The sequence below is a fragment of the Zophobas morio genome, unplaced genomic scaffold, assembly GCF_036711695.1.
Source record: "Zophobas morio isolate AGI-343-1 ecotype UQ-CSIRO unplaced genomic scaffold, CSIRO_AGI_Zmor_V1 ptg000030l, whole genome shotgun sequence".
In the NCBI taxonomy this organism is placed as follows: domain Eukaryota; kingdom Metazoa; phylum Arthropoda; class Insecta; order Coleoptera; family Tenebrionidae; genus Zophobas; species Zophobas morio.
Genome location: NW_026972135.1, coordinates 3486821 through 3502485, shown reverse-complemented (window position 1 = coordinate 3502485; position 15665 = coordinate 3486821). Strand labels below are relative to the sequence as shown.

Here is a 15665-nt window from a genome sequence, read left to right as displayed (position 1 = left end):
GTTTTCTATTTCAGGATTAATCGATTTTTGGATTTTTCAATTTTTCCATTTACCGATTTCTCAACTTCTCAGTTTTTCGATTTTTCAGTTTTATTTGTGCACTAATAACTTAAAATATTGATATTAGCATTTTCCAACAATAATTGTTTGAATGTTATTCTTGTGCAGAATTGCCACATTCTATCGTATTTCAGATAAAAGTCGGTAAAAAATTGATTAAAATTTGGTGTCCGCTATGTGAAAACAAACAAATTTGTTTTTATTGAACCATTGTCCAAAATCCTGATAACTTTGTCAAAATTTGCATAAAAATGTGGATGAGATCATTGAGAATTACTGTGGAAAATTTCGGTTTCGGGTTTTTTTCCTTACTTCCTGAGCTTAAGCTAATCTTGCAAATGTTTTAATGTAAGCATGGTAAATACCTCCCTCAAATAATGACGTTATTTTACATAATATAGGTTCCTTAAACTTTATTTTTCATATGTAATTCATGAATCCACCTTGAGTTTTTACACTTGACAACTCGATTTTTGGGAAAAATTAAAAATTGTATCGCAGCATTTTGCAGTTTAACTTTAAAAAATAAAATCTTGCACAGGTTTTAAGGTTATTAGAAGCATGATAAATCTTTTGTCAAAATTTGTCCGTTTATGCGATTTCTCAATTATTTGATTTTTGAAACTTCCATTTTTTGATTTCTCAATTTTTCGATGTTTTAGTTTTCGGATTTTTTATTTTTCCATTCTTCGATTTTTAGATTTTTCAGATTTTCAAGCTGTCGATTTCTTTATTTTTCGATTTCTCACTTTTTCAACATTTCAATTTGGTTTCTTTTTTTTGGGTTTTTTCAATTTTTCCTTTCTTCAATTTCCAGAGTTATTCAAATTTTCGATTTGCCAATTGTTTAACTTTCGGATATTTCAATTTTACCATTTTTCAATTTTTGGCGTTTCTGAATTTTCAAATTTTCGATTTGTCAATTAATCACTTTTTCAGTTTTTAAACTTCTCGATTTCTCGATTTTTTGGTTTTCCAGTTCTCAAATTGATCGATTTATCTCACAGTTTTCATTTTCCACTTTTAAAAATCGAAAAACTGAAAAAGTTAAAAAGTAAAAAACGAAAGATCGAAATGAAAAATTGATAAATTGGAGCATCGATAAGCCAAAAAAATCGTCAAGTCAAAAAAGCGAAAAATGGAAAAAGCGAAAATTTAAAAAATCAAAAACTTAAAAAATCGAACAAGTGAAAAACAGAAAAATCGATAAATCGGGAAGTCGAAAGAACGGAGAAAATTGGAAATGAAAATCGAAACATTTAAAAGTCGAAAAATCGGGAAATGGAAAAGCCAAAAAAAAACGAGATATCGAAAATTTTTCAAAAAACCGAAAAATCAAAAACCTGAAGAATCGAGAAGTCTTAAAATCGAGCAATGGGAAAATCTAAAATTCGATTAAATGAGAAATAAAATAATTGAAAAATAGAGAAATCAAAAAATTGTCAAGTCGAAAAATCGAAAAATCGGAAATTTAAAGAACTGAAATGTCGAAAACTTGAAGCTTTGAAAAACTAAAAAATCGAAAAATTGGAAAGTTGAAAAATCGAGAAATCAATAAGTTGAAACATCGAATAATCAAAAAATCGAAAAATTGAAAATTTAGAAACGACAAAAATTGAAAAATTGAAAAACCAAGAAATCGAAAAAAAAAATCTAAAATTAAAAATATCCCAAAATAAAATACCAAAATATTGAAAAATCGAGACATCGAAACATCAAAAAAACGAAACATTGAAGAAGTAAAAAACCGAAAAATCGAAATATTGAAAAATCGAGAAATCGAAAAACTATCAAGCTGCAAATTCGCAAATTTAAAAAAGTGAAAAATGAAAACTCTGAGAAAAATCGATAAATTTGAGAATTGGAAAACCAAAAAATCGAGAAATCGAGAAGTTTGAAAACTGAAAAATTGATTAATCGAGAAATCGAAAAATTGAAAATTCAGAAACGTCAAAAATTGAAAAATGGTAACATTGAAATATCGGAAAATTTGAATAACTCTGGAAATTGAAGAAAGGAAAAATTGAAAAACCCCCAAAAAAGGAAATATCGAAAAATTGAAAAAACGAGGAATAAGTGAAAAATCGGGAAATGGAAAACTTGAAAAATTTATTAATCATGAAATGGAGAAACTGAAAATTTAGAAACGCCAAAAATTGAACATTAGAATGAATAATCTAAGAATTGAAAAATCGAGAAATCGATAAAATCTAAAATGTAAAAAATCGAATAATTGAAGAATTGAAGAAGTAAAAAACCGGAAAGTCAAAATGAAATATTTACAAATTGATAAACTGAAAAATGGAAAAATATAAAACCTGAAAAATCGATAAATTTGAAAATTGGAAAACCAAAAATTGAGAAATCGAGAAGTTTAAAAACCGAAAAATTGATTAATCGAGAAATCGAAAAACTGAAAATTCAGAAACACCAAAAAATGAAAAATGGTAAAATTGAAATATCGGAAAAGAAAACAATTGACAAATCGAAAATTAGAATGATCCTGGAAATTTAAGAAAGGAAAAATTGAAAAATCCCAAAACCAAAATATCGAAAAATTGAAAATTAGAGTAATAAATCTAAAAGTGGTCATGTGGAAAAATCGAAAATTTAAAAAACTGAAAAATCGACAACGTGGAAAATCGAAAAATTGAAGAATTAAAAAACTAAAAAATCGAGAAACTGAGAAGTCGAAAAATCAAAAAATCGAAAAATTGAAAAATCGCAAATTTAGAAACACCAAATTTTGAAAAATCGTAAAACTGAAATGTTGGAAAAATGAGAATTCGAAAAATAAAGAAATCGACAAATTGAAAATTTGAAAAATCTAAAAATTGAAGAATGGAAAAATTTAAAAATCCCAAAACTGAAACATCGAAAAATTGAGAAATCAAAAATCGAAAATTTCAAAAATCAAAACACGTTTAAAATGGTAAATTTTTGTAAGGAAATATGGACTTTGCAGTTAGGCTCCGCCCCTAGCTCGGCTAACGAATGCAAATTTCATTACTATTTACATCAGGGTAGGTATGGATGGGGCTTAATCTTTGGCTTTAATTTTTCCTTAATATACATAATATTCTTTGAATAACATGATACTCAAAAACATGTCTAACATGGTAATTTTATTGTAGAGAAATAATAAGGATTTTGCAATTAAATTCCGCTCTTTTGGCTCTCGACGATTAAAAAAATCATCACACTTGAGACAGGGCGGGTGGGCGGGGCCTATATTTTGCTTTTACTTTGTATATGTAGTTGTCTTTTCAGAACAAGAAATTTAAACATGTCCAAAATGGTAAATTTTTGTAGTAATCAACTTAATTCCTAAACTTTTCTCCTACAACTTCTTTAAATACGGCAGAAGGTGAACAGAAGTTACTCATGTTCAGAATATGGAAAAAAGTAACTTTTCTATCTTATTGCACAAAATAGCTATTTCAACTTTTGGAATCAAAACGGTAACATAAATAAATCCCAATATCAATGTGCCTAGCACCAAAAATTAAAATTTATATTATTTTGAAATTCATTAGTGGAACCTTAACTATGGTTAAATTTGAAAATGAATCACTGGTTAAATGGCATATTAGCGATAAATTTTGAGGTTGTCAGTTTCACTAGGTTCAGTTTTAGAACGATTTTTTATTACAGTTCGTATCCATTTGGAGATTTTTATAGTGATAACGATAACATTTTTGTTTTTCTGTAAATACTTGACGTTTGCACACCTGGCGTGATAAAAAAATTTGCTTGTCTAAATTGTTATTGAAATGTTATCATCATATTATCGAAATGTTGAAAGTACTTAATTACAGCTGTTTGAGTAATCTTGATATTGGAGAATTAAACAATATTAAAACTGCCTTCCTAGATAAAGCTTGAAGTAAAAAAATTGGTCGAAGGTTATTTCGACAGAACTTCCCTCGCATCTGAAGCACAATAAAACAAACCCACATTTTTGGAAAAATTATAAAATTAGATTTTTTTAAAAATCGTCAAAACCATAATTTTCAGCGAGGATGACATTGACAAAAAATTAACGGTTGCATTTTCACTAAAAAAAAATTGGTCTAAAGAGTTTAGACAGGACTTCCCTCGCTGTCGGAAACTTGACGACTGCATGCCTATTGTGTTTTTTTCTCATTACATTTTTGTAGTGGGAATTTAAAAAAAAATTGCGATGACGTCATCAACATTTTTGCAAGGACACGTATATCAGTTGGGATAGATGTAGTGTAATACTAAGAGTAAAATTATTATATTCTCAAATTTTCGGGAAAATGAATTATGTCGTTTGAATATTGATTTGTAATAATCAATAAAATAACGAAACAATTTACTCACGTATACCTACGTATCAGAGGCAACTGAAAATCGTGTATGTATAAACATTCTTAATTTAAGATGACAGGCGTAACAGCATACGTGAGAGCCAAACACAGAAACTGTAAACAAAACGACCGTCGGTTTTATTGCTTCGACTTCCGCTTATTATATAAAACATTGGGTTTTATTTTAATTCTTGACGGTGAAATTCACAATTGGTTGATTATAAACATGTCTATTTCACATTCGCGGAATCAAGTGAACGCATAAAACAAATGCAGGTCTTTGTTTTATGCGTTTATGTTAAAGTCGATGTAAATAAGCGTGCTACCCTTATGTTTCAACCGAGTTTTTCCTTTAACAAATTTTGTGTCTACCAAATTGGGTTGGTTGGGGTGTAATACTAATAATAAGTGTTGCCTTTAATTTAATCAATAAAATAAATTGACTTCATTAATTTTTTTGAACCACCTCTTAAGAAAATCTAAAAAATATGAATGGAATGATAAATCACAAGTACAAACTCATCATATTTTTTGCATTTTAGATAGGATTTATTCAGCAAAATTTAAGGGTGACGTCATCAATTTTTTTAGGAGGGATGAACAAATACATTTTGAACAAAAGTTTACCATGCTTATAATAACTTTAAAATATTCCCAAGATTTCAAAGCATTCGGTTTTGTAATTCCTGATTAAATCGATAAAATAAATTCACGCCTTCATTAATTTTTTTGAGTCACCCTGCATATGCAAATCCAAAAATATGAATGGAATGATAAATCACAAGTACAGACTCATCATATTTTGTACATTTTAGATACGATTTATTCGGAAAACTTTTGAGCTGACGTCATCAGTTTTTTGTAGAAGATAACCAAATATATTTTGACTAAAAATTTATTATGCTCTTTATAACCTTAAAACATCTGCAAGATTTCAAAGCATTCGGTTTTGTAGTTCCTGATTAAATCAATAAAATAAATTTACGCATTCATTAATTTTTTTGAGTCACTCTGTATATGCAAATCCAAAAAATATGAATGGAGTGATAAATGACAAGTACAGGCTCATCATATTTTGTACATTTTAGATATGATTTATTCGGCAAACTTTCGAGCTGACGTCATCAAGTTTTTGGAGGGGATAAGCAAATATATTTTGACTAAACATTTATTATGCTCTTTATGACCTTAAAACATCTGCAAGATTTCAGAGCATTCGGTTTTGTAGTTCTTGATTAAATCAATAAAATATATTTACGCATTCATTAATTTTTTTGAGTCACCCTGTATATGCAAATCCAAAAAATATTAATGGAGTGATAGTTCACAAGTACAGACTCATCATATTTTGTACATTTTAGATATGATTTATTCCACAAACTTTTGAGCTGACGTCATCAAGTTTTTGGAGGGGATAAGCAAATATTTTTTGACTAAAGATTTATGATGCTCTTTATAGCCTTAAAACATCTGCAACATTTCAAAGCATTCTGGTTAGCAGATTAAAAATTAAATTTCAAAATGTTGTTTTATAATTTTGATTTTTTTTCCAAAAATCTGGACGTTTCGGGTGAAAAGTCGATTCAGAGTTGTAAACTACATGTGTAGGACTATGTTATTTTATACAATTGAAAACCCATTTACTATGTACAATTTTGAAGTGACGTCATCGCTTTAGTGGTGGGGATGATTCGACAAATTTTGGTTAGCGTTTTACCATCTACATGATATTCTTAATATAAGTACAAAATTTCACAACAATCGGTCGAGTACTTTCGGAGATTATCTGTCTAATAAAAATCCGTGACAACAGACGGACAGACGGACAGACGGACAGACGGACGGACAGACGGACAGACGGACAGACGGACAGACGGACAGACAGACGGAAATGGGAGACCTATTTCTTCGTCTTCTAGGGGTCATGAAAGATCGAGAAAACGTAAAAGTAGAGAGTCGGCCGACGGACTCGATTACAATACTTCCTTTGCTTACGCTCGGGAAGTAAAAATCAACAGTTTAATAGGACAAAATAATCGTCATTTGAACTTATGTTTTGTGTATCGAATATTGCTTATTTATCATGTTTTAATAAATACAAAACGTCGAGAAAACATGCAATTTAAAATCCACAAAGTGTTTATATCGTAGGTACTGTGATGTCAACTTGTTCAGTAATTCCAATACAATTTATGTGTACTTCAGATTAGATTACATTTACAACATTTATTTGCAGAAGCACAAATTTTATGGTTGTCATGTTAATGATATTAAAAAATACATTTTACATTTTTTAGGTTCGGGGAAAATATTTCCTGTATGGTGTATGGGACATGTTAAAGAACAAATTCCAAATTCAAAATAAAAGGATAAGTAGCACAGCAAGATAAAGCAACATTGTAACACCTATAATAATAGATAATAGTTTTTGATGAAGACTATTAAAACTCAAGATTACCTTTAATTACACGAGCGACTGAAACGCCGAAATTGTTAACTAGCCATTAATCAACGTGTTAGTTACAATAGTTTTTCGATTTCGGACAATTAAATTTAGGTTATGCAACCAAAAATACATTTTTTGTCCCAATCTGCTTCAAAAACCAAAATTAACCAAATACTTCATTTTATTTTGTTCAGAGTTTTCAGTATAGCCTTCTGCGAAATCTGCACCAGATTTATTGAAACAGAAGCCACTGAAAACAATGTCCGTAATACCGTGTGTTCATTAATTCTTTCAGATACTTTTCATATTATGCAATTAAACAAACACGTGTGTGATGTTGGTCGCATACTGACATAAATTAATTGTTGAAAACTAAAAACAATGGTGAAAGAAAATAACTTCTGCAGATTTGTGAATAACAAGTTTACTTAAAAGACGAAAATAAAGTTAAAGAAACTGTTGAAAATGGTATCTATTCTCCTGTATACATAAATTGACACGTCTTTTTATCCTTTCTTTCAGTTCTTCTATGGTGCGAATGCGAATGGGAGTTTTAAAAATAGTGTTTTTAGATGACCGAACAGAAGGAATCCAGAAGGGTTAAATCTGGTGACCTTGGGGGGTACCCATGAAATGAAAAATCGAAATATCGGAAAATTGTTTAATCAAAAGTTGAAAAATCGAGAAACAGCAATCCCCAAAAATCTAAAATTGGAAAAATGGGTGTATCCAAAATTTTTATTTTCTTTCCAAAATTCTCGATGGATTAAAATTTTATAACGGATTCATGAACCGCAGGACTAAACCATGTTACTTTTTGACATTTAAATAACATTTATTCGACAAAATTGTAAGTTGACATCACCGATTCTTCAGCGTTCTTGAACGGATAAATTTGTGTTGAGGTTGAGATTTCGTCGTTGCAGATTTTATTCACCCTATACCCATATTCCAGAACTGGAGGTCATAGCTTCAAACTGGAAAAGGGGAAATTTCCCTCAATTGTTAGACAATACTGTAACCAACCGAGCCTTTGACTTTTGGAACAAGCTGGTAGAAAAAGTCATCCGAGTGCTACAATTAATATTTTCAAATTAATTCTTTGTTTACAATTTGTTTGAATTAATGGAAACGTTTTAATCTTGTCTATGAAATATGATTATGTTTTTAATGCTTTTTTGCTTAAAATAAAACTTTTTTAATGAAAGTGTTATACTTATTTAATGCTTTTTGCTTTTTCAGTGTATGCAATTAAAGAAACACATGTGTAATATGAGTTGCATACTGAATCAAAAGTTAGCTTTTGCTCATTCAAAACTAGAAGAACTAGTGAAAGAAAATAACTTGTGCAGATTTATGAATAAGTTTATTTAAAAGGCGAAAACAAAATTAAAGAAATTGTTGGAAATGATATGCATTCTCCTGTGTACATAAACTGACAGTCTTTTCATGTTATCAAATACATTTTGTAGTGTAACAGGAGTAAACTTGTCGCTGACGTTGCTGTTCGCCTAAAGTCATTAAATTACTAGTAATTGCCCAATTGCAAAATCGATATTTCTCTACAAATATAAGCTTTCCATTTTAAACATGTTTTAAGTTTCATGTTGCGAAAAGAAGTCTACATATATTAAAACAACAAAGGCAAAATGTAAACAGATGTAGAGATTTTTATAGTGATAAAATTAGTTTTTCGCAAATCAGTGTGATCTATATCTAATATCTCGCATTAAAAACTGTAACGATTTGACGTTTGGACACTTGGTCTAATAAATAAAAAATTTGATTGTTTAAATTGTTATTGAAATATCATCGTGTTATCGAAATCTTGAAAGTAATTATAGCGGTGTGAATAATCTTGATTTCTCAGAATTACACAATACTGAAAATGCCTTCCTAGATAAAGCCGGTCAAAGTCAAAAAATTGGTCGAAGGTTATTTCGACAGAACTCCCTTCGCCTCTGAAACACAATAAAACAAATCCAGATTTTTGGAGAAATTATAAAATGGGATTTTTTTCTAATTCGTCAAAACCTCATAATTTTCAGAAAGGATGACATTGACAAAAAATTAACGGTTGCATTTTCACTAAAAAAAAAAATCATCAATTTAATAGAACAAAATAATCGTCATTTGAATTGAGAAACTGGAAAAGCGGAAAATAGAAAAATCCCGACACTGAAATATCGTAACACTGAATAAGCGAAAATGAAAACCGAGAAATGGAAACATTTAAAAAATCAAAAATTGTGGAATCAAAAGTTGGTAAATTGAGAAACAGAAATGCCGAAAAATCTAAAATTCGGAAAATTGGTATATCCAAAATTTTGATTTTCTTGGCAAAAATTTTGATGGATTAAAATTTTATAACGGATTCATAAACCACAGGGCTATAGTATGTTACTTTTTAACATAAATAACATTCATTCGACGGATAAATTTGTGCTGATGTTTGAGGTTTCGTCGTTGCAGATTTGATTCACCCCATACCCATATTCCAAAACTAAAGGTCATAGTTTCAAAATGGAAAAGGAGAAATTTCACTCAATTGTTAGACAACACTGTAACAAACCGAGCCTTTGACTTTTGGAACAAGCTGGCAGAGAAAGTCATCCAGAGTGCTACAATTAATATTTTCAAATTAAAATTTTTAGTTTATAATTTGTTTGAATTAATGGAAAAGTTTTATTCCTGTCTTATGAACTATTTATTTTCTTATTCTCGTTGCGTTTACTCTAATTCAAACAAAGTCGCACAGGACGATAACGGTCTACTTAAATAAAATTCTAATTTGTTATTAAAGATTTTAATTGCTCAGTCCCACGGGCAGAACAGCGCTTGCTCTCTTTTCATTAATTTTCAGTTATAATAATATAAATAAGGGATAATAATAATAATTATTGCGATAATAGAATTTATGACTCTATCTATGTGAAAGAGTAAATCGCCTAGAACACGATACCAACGTGGATAGGGAAAGACGTCGACATCAGATTTTTCTTGCGTGTTGAGTGTTACCGTTCTACTATCATCTGTCTCCATTGTTGTAGTGGGTGTACCCGTTTTACTATCAACTTTCGGTATAGTGGGTGTTAACGTTTTACTGTTATCTGTCACTTTCGGTGTAGTGGCTGTAACCGTTTCACCATTGTCTGAAACCGTTATAATAATAGTATTTCCAAGTTTATCGTATCCAATTTTGCGGTTCCCATCAGATGAAAAATTCGGTTTAGCTTTAAGTGCATACTTTTGGTTTATTGTAAACGTAGCCGTCGAGCCACCGCGAAAATAAAAAATCATAGTGAAAGGACAGTTTGATGCGAAACGGTTCACTTTGATTATCTCTGTAAGAACGTGCCCTGCTGGTATTGCAGCTCCTTGGAACTTATATTGTGGCCCGTTTTTTCCTACAAAATGGAAATAGTTTACGCCAGTCACAACGGTCGTTATGATGTCTTCTTTTGAAAAATTTTGAATCCTGAGATTCGTTTCTTCGCTCCAAGGAGGCCAAGCAAAGACCGAAACGAAAAAGAAACTGAAGAAAATGTAAAAAAATAACGGTTGCATTTCAACTAAAACAATCATCAACTTAATAGGAAAAAAATAATCGTTAGTAGAACTTACGTCTTGTGTGTTTCACCTACACTTAATATACTGAACTGGTATCCATATCAATCAGTTTGATAATAGTGATTGTATTAATGATCTTAATTTTTATCTTTTGGTAAATTCAGTTTTTTATTTAATTAAAAAGACCTAGGTATTATTAATTAGAATTACTGAGCAGAATTCACAAATTTATCCCATTCTTCAACTAGCTTGAGAATTTCGAAGAGGCATCGAAAAGCATGGATTGATTTACAGTGAATTGATAGCAGATGGAGATAGTTATCAGTTATCACAGAATATGTTTTCGCGAATTGTTATTATGTGTCGTAGCTATAATTTATATAGGAATCACTTTGATTTTTGCGCATGTATTTACGTCAAAAATCAAAAATGTAACCAGTTACTCAGCACTTAAAATTATTTTGGTTGTCATAATTGTTTATGTATTTAAAAATAACGGATGTTTATTTAAAAATTTCATCAAGTTGCCGATAAGTGGAAGAAAGTTCTGTGGGCAGTGTTGGGGACAGATACTTTTAAAAGTATCTAGATACAGATACAGATATATGGAAGATAAAAGTATCTAGATACAGATTGTTTTCGATTTTTTTCGAAATGTATCTAGATACAGATACAAGATACTTTTTGAAGCTTTGGCGAAAAAAATAACTGAAAACATGTTTATGCATTTTTTTATGTACTATTTAATCAATTTTTTAAAATTAACAACATTTCGAATATATTGTTACCTAAACTATTTCTTCTTGGTGTCAGAATTCGGTTTCCTCTACTAAACACCCGTTCGACAGGTGCAGAAGAAGGGATTGTGGTATTAAATTTAAAAAATTGGTCTAAAGAGTTTAGACAGTACTTCCCTCGCTGTCGGAAACTTGACGACTGCATGCCTATTGTGTTTTTTTTTCTCATTACATTTGTGTAGTGGGAATTTAAAAAAAAATTGTAATGACGTCATCAACATTTTTGCAAGGACACGTATATCAGTTGGGATAGATGTAGTGTAATACTAAGAATAAAATTATTGTATTCCCAAATTTTCGGGAAAATGAATTGGGTCGTTTTGAATATTGATTTTTTATAATCAATAAAATAACGAAACAATTTACTCACGTATACGGCGCCGGTGTGTAATATCTAGAAAGCGGATTTCTGTCGGGCTAGGCAAGGCCAAACTCGGTACGGCTCGTACGGGATGCGAATTCATTGCGGTTGCGGACTGCACTTCGTTTATTTGAGATTAGAATAACGCTGTTTCGTTGCACTCTGCTGTTAATTCCCGTTCTCATTTACTTAGCCGTTTGATTAATAAATCGTTAATTATATTTATGGAATTAGTACGGATTAAATTCGGTGATTATCTATCACCCGGCGATCCAGCACGTCCCCCCCTATAATCGTGACGTAGCCCGACAGAAATCCGCTGTCTAGTAATATGAGGGGCAACTGAAAATCGTTTATGTATAAACATTCTTAATTTAAGATGACAAGCGTAACAGCATACGTGAGAGTCAAACAGAGAAACTGTAAACAAAACGACCATCGGTTTTATTGCTTCGACTTCCGCTTATTATATAAAACATTGGGTTTTATTTTAATTCTTGACGGTGAAATTCACAATTGGTTGATTATAAACATGTCTATTCCACATTCGCGGAACCAAGTGAGCGCATAAAACAAATGCAGGTCTGTAATGTTAAAGTCGATGTAAATAAGCGTGCTACCCTTATGTTTCAACCGAGTTTTTCCTTTAACAAATTTTGTGTCTACCAAATTGGGTTGGTTGGGGTGTAATACTAATAATAAGTGTTGCCTTTAATTTAATCAATAAAATAAATTGACTTCATTAATTTTTTTGAACCACCTCTTAAGAAAATCTAAAAAATATGAATGGAATGATAAATCACAAGTACAAACTCATCATATTTTTTGCATTTTAGATAGGATTTATTCAGCAAAATTTAAGGGTGACGTCATCAATTTTTTTAGGAGGGATGAACAAATACATTTTGAACAAAAGTTTACCATGCTTATAATAACTTTAAAATATTCCCAAGATTTCAAAGCATTCGGTTTTGTAATTCCTGATTAAATCGATAAAATAAATTCACGCATTCATTAATTTTTTTGAGTCACCCTGCATATGCAAATCCAAAAATATGAATGGAATGATAAATCACAAGTACAGACTCATCATATTTTGTACATTTTAGATACGATTTATTCGGCAAATTTTTGAGCTGACGTCATCAGTTTTTTGTAGAAGATAACCAAATATATTTTGACTAAAACTTTATTATGCTCTTTATAACCTTAAAACATCTGCAAGATTTCAAAGCATTCGGTTTTGTAGTTCCTGATTAAATCAATAAAATAAATTTACGCATTCATTAATTTTTTTGAGTCACCCTGTATATGCAAATCGAAAAAATTTGAATGGAATGATAAATCACCAGAAGAGACTCACCATATTTTGTACATTTTAGATAGGATTTATTCAGCAAAATTTTGTGGTGGCGTCATAAATTTTTTAGGGCGGACGACCAAATACATTTTGATCAAAAATTTACCATGCTTATGATAATTTTAAAATATCTTCAAGATTTCGAAGCATTCGGTTTTGTAGTTCCTGAGTAAATCAGTAAAATAAATTTACGCTTTCATTTATTTTTTGAATCACCCTGTATATGCAAATCCAAAAAATATGAATGGAGTGATAGATCACAAGTACAGACTGATCATATTTATTTATAGGCCTCCGTCGGGTGATCTGAAATTGTTCATAGACTTACTTATGAAGTTATTTAATGTCCTTGATTACAAAACCAAACACATAATAATGGGTGGAGACTTCAACATACACTTTGAGAAGGGTAATGATTGGTCTACTCACATATTAATTGATACGTTTCACAGCTTTAACATGTACCCTTTGGTTAAATTTTTTACACGTGGCAAGGCTCGACTCGATAATGTATTCACAAATATAGATACTAATTTAATTACTGTGGAACCTATGAATTTAGGTGTTTCTGATCATACTGGAGTTGTAGTAGATATAAAAAATATAGTTCCCTGCAACAGTAAATCCTCTAAAATTATTAAGATTTCCAGACCCATCACAAACGTTGGCAAATTAAATTTTTTTCAATATCTTGATAATATAGATTGGTCTTTTGTGGAAGGGGATTTAGAGGTGCAGGAGAAATTTAATTTCTTCTTAAACATTATCATGTATTTCTTTAACTTGTGTTTTCCTATTAGAAGAACTCTTATTAAAAAGAGATATAATATTCTATGTAATAATTGGTTTAATTCAAATCTGAAGCAAATGCGAGGAACGCTAAAATTAATAAATGATGCTTATCGATTACATGAACCATTAGAACTAAAGAAAACGCTTTCACAATTTAAGAAAAAATATAATCTGGCCATTAGGGAGGCTAAAATAAAAACTAATGACAAATTTATAGTAGACAATAGAGCTAATCCAAGAATTCTGTGGAACATTGTAAATAGTCGTCGATCTAATCAGACTTCTAACTCTAATAGCAAATGTGAAATATCCGCAAATGAATTTAATGCCTTTTTTTCTACAATAGCAAATGAAACTATAAAAAAATTACCACCTCCGAAATTCGACCCCATTCGTATAATGGAGTCAAACACTGTCAATGATAAAAATATATTTAAGTTTCGAAATGCTTCTCAGATGGAAGTACGGAATGCCATAAACAGCTTAAAAAATAATAATTCGAAAGATATCTATGGTTTATCCATGCAACTTATAAAATGTGTTAAAGAAACTTTAATCTATCCACTCACAAAACTCATAAACCAGTGTATTGCCAACCAAGTTTTTCCTAAATGCTTAAAAATTGCATCTGTATTGCCTGTATATAAAAAGGGGAACATTAATGATAAAAACAATTACAGACCGATTTCTTTATTACCAATTTTTTCGAAAGTATTTGAAAAAATCCTATTTTGGCAAATTTTGGAATTTTTAGAAACAAAAAAAATATTATCCGAAATGCAGTTTGGCTTCAGAAAAGGTGTTTCAACCATTACAGCTGTCATAAGTCTTGTGAGCAGAATGGTGGAGTGCTTTGAAAAAAAGAAAACATACATTAGTTATTTTTTGGATTTAAGCAAAGCTTTCGATTGCGTACCTCATGATATTTTGATAAGAAAGTTATTTTATTATGATTTCCACCCTGAAAGTACAAAATTGATATTATCTTATTTGACTGATAGATGGCAATATGTCAGAAGAGATGATCAATTATCTGACGGTTATAAAATCACATATGGAGTTCCACAAGGATCGATATTAGGACCAGTTTTGTTTCTACTTTATATCAATGATTTGCCTGAATTTTTGTCAAACGTGAATGTAACATTGTATGCAGATGACACTACAATAAGTACATCAGGCTCAACTAGTGAGAGCATAAATAGTAAAAAACGTGAAATGTTTTCCAAGGCTCAAGACTGGTTCACTGTAAACAAATTAACTCTCAATAAAACCAAGACACAAGACTTAAAATTTTCAGTAAAACCTAAGACAGAATCAGATCAGGTCACCGTAAAATATCTTGGCATACACATCGACTCACAGCTTACTTGGATAAAACATGGTGAAGAAACTGCCTTAAAAATTGCCAAAAATATCTATTTGTTACGCAATTTATCTAATGTCCTTTCTTTAAAGTATTTAAGAATAGTATACTTTTCCTTAATACATTGTCACCTACAATATGGAATCTTAATATGGGGACACTCAAGTGCAAGAACACGGTTATTCAAATTACAAAGAAAGGCCATCAGAATAATTTCGAATATAGGATATAGAGACGACTGTCGAAACCATTTTATAAGGCTAGACATCTTAACGCTTCCATCTCTCTACATACTTAAATGTATTGAGCATATCGTTAACAACATCAAGTCTTATCCAAAGCTGAATGATTTTCACAATCACCAAACAAGAACACAAGATCTAAGCTATAAATATTTGAGATTAACGAGATCACAAGATGGTGTGAATTATTTTTGTCTAAAATTTTTTAATAAACTTCCTTTAAATTATAAACAGTTAGAAAATAAATTACTTCTACATAGGATAAAAACATATCTTGTAAAATCAGCATTTTATTCTATTGATGAATTTTTAGAACATGATTTCATTGAGTAAAGTG

General features: G+C 30.3%; 1 protein-coding gene and 1 long non-coding RNA gene across 4 annotated transcripts in view; one reads left to right on the top strand and one right to left on the bottom strand.

Moving 5' to 3' along the window:
• Nucleotides 1–15665, top strand: part of LOC135138396 (ly6/PLAUR domain-containing protein 6B-like) — a 432620-nt gene that overhangs the window by 195592 nt on the left and 221363 nt on the right. The gene's annotated exons all lie outside the window — the stretch shown is intronic.
• On the bottom strand, nucleotides 9631–10521 carry LOC135138987 (uncharacterized). The gene is made up of 3 exons (XR_010282093.1): nucleotides 10465–10521; nucleotides 9909–10412; nucleotides 9631–9872 (listed from the first exon to the last, which is right to left on the bottom strand). It is a non-coding gene; the product is annotated as an uncharacterized LOC135138987 (long non-coding RNA).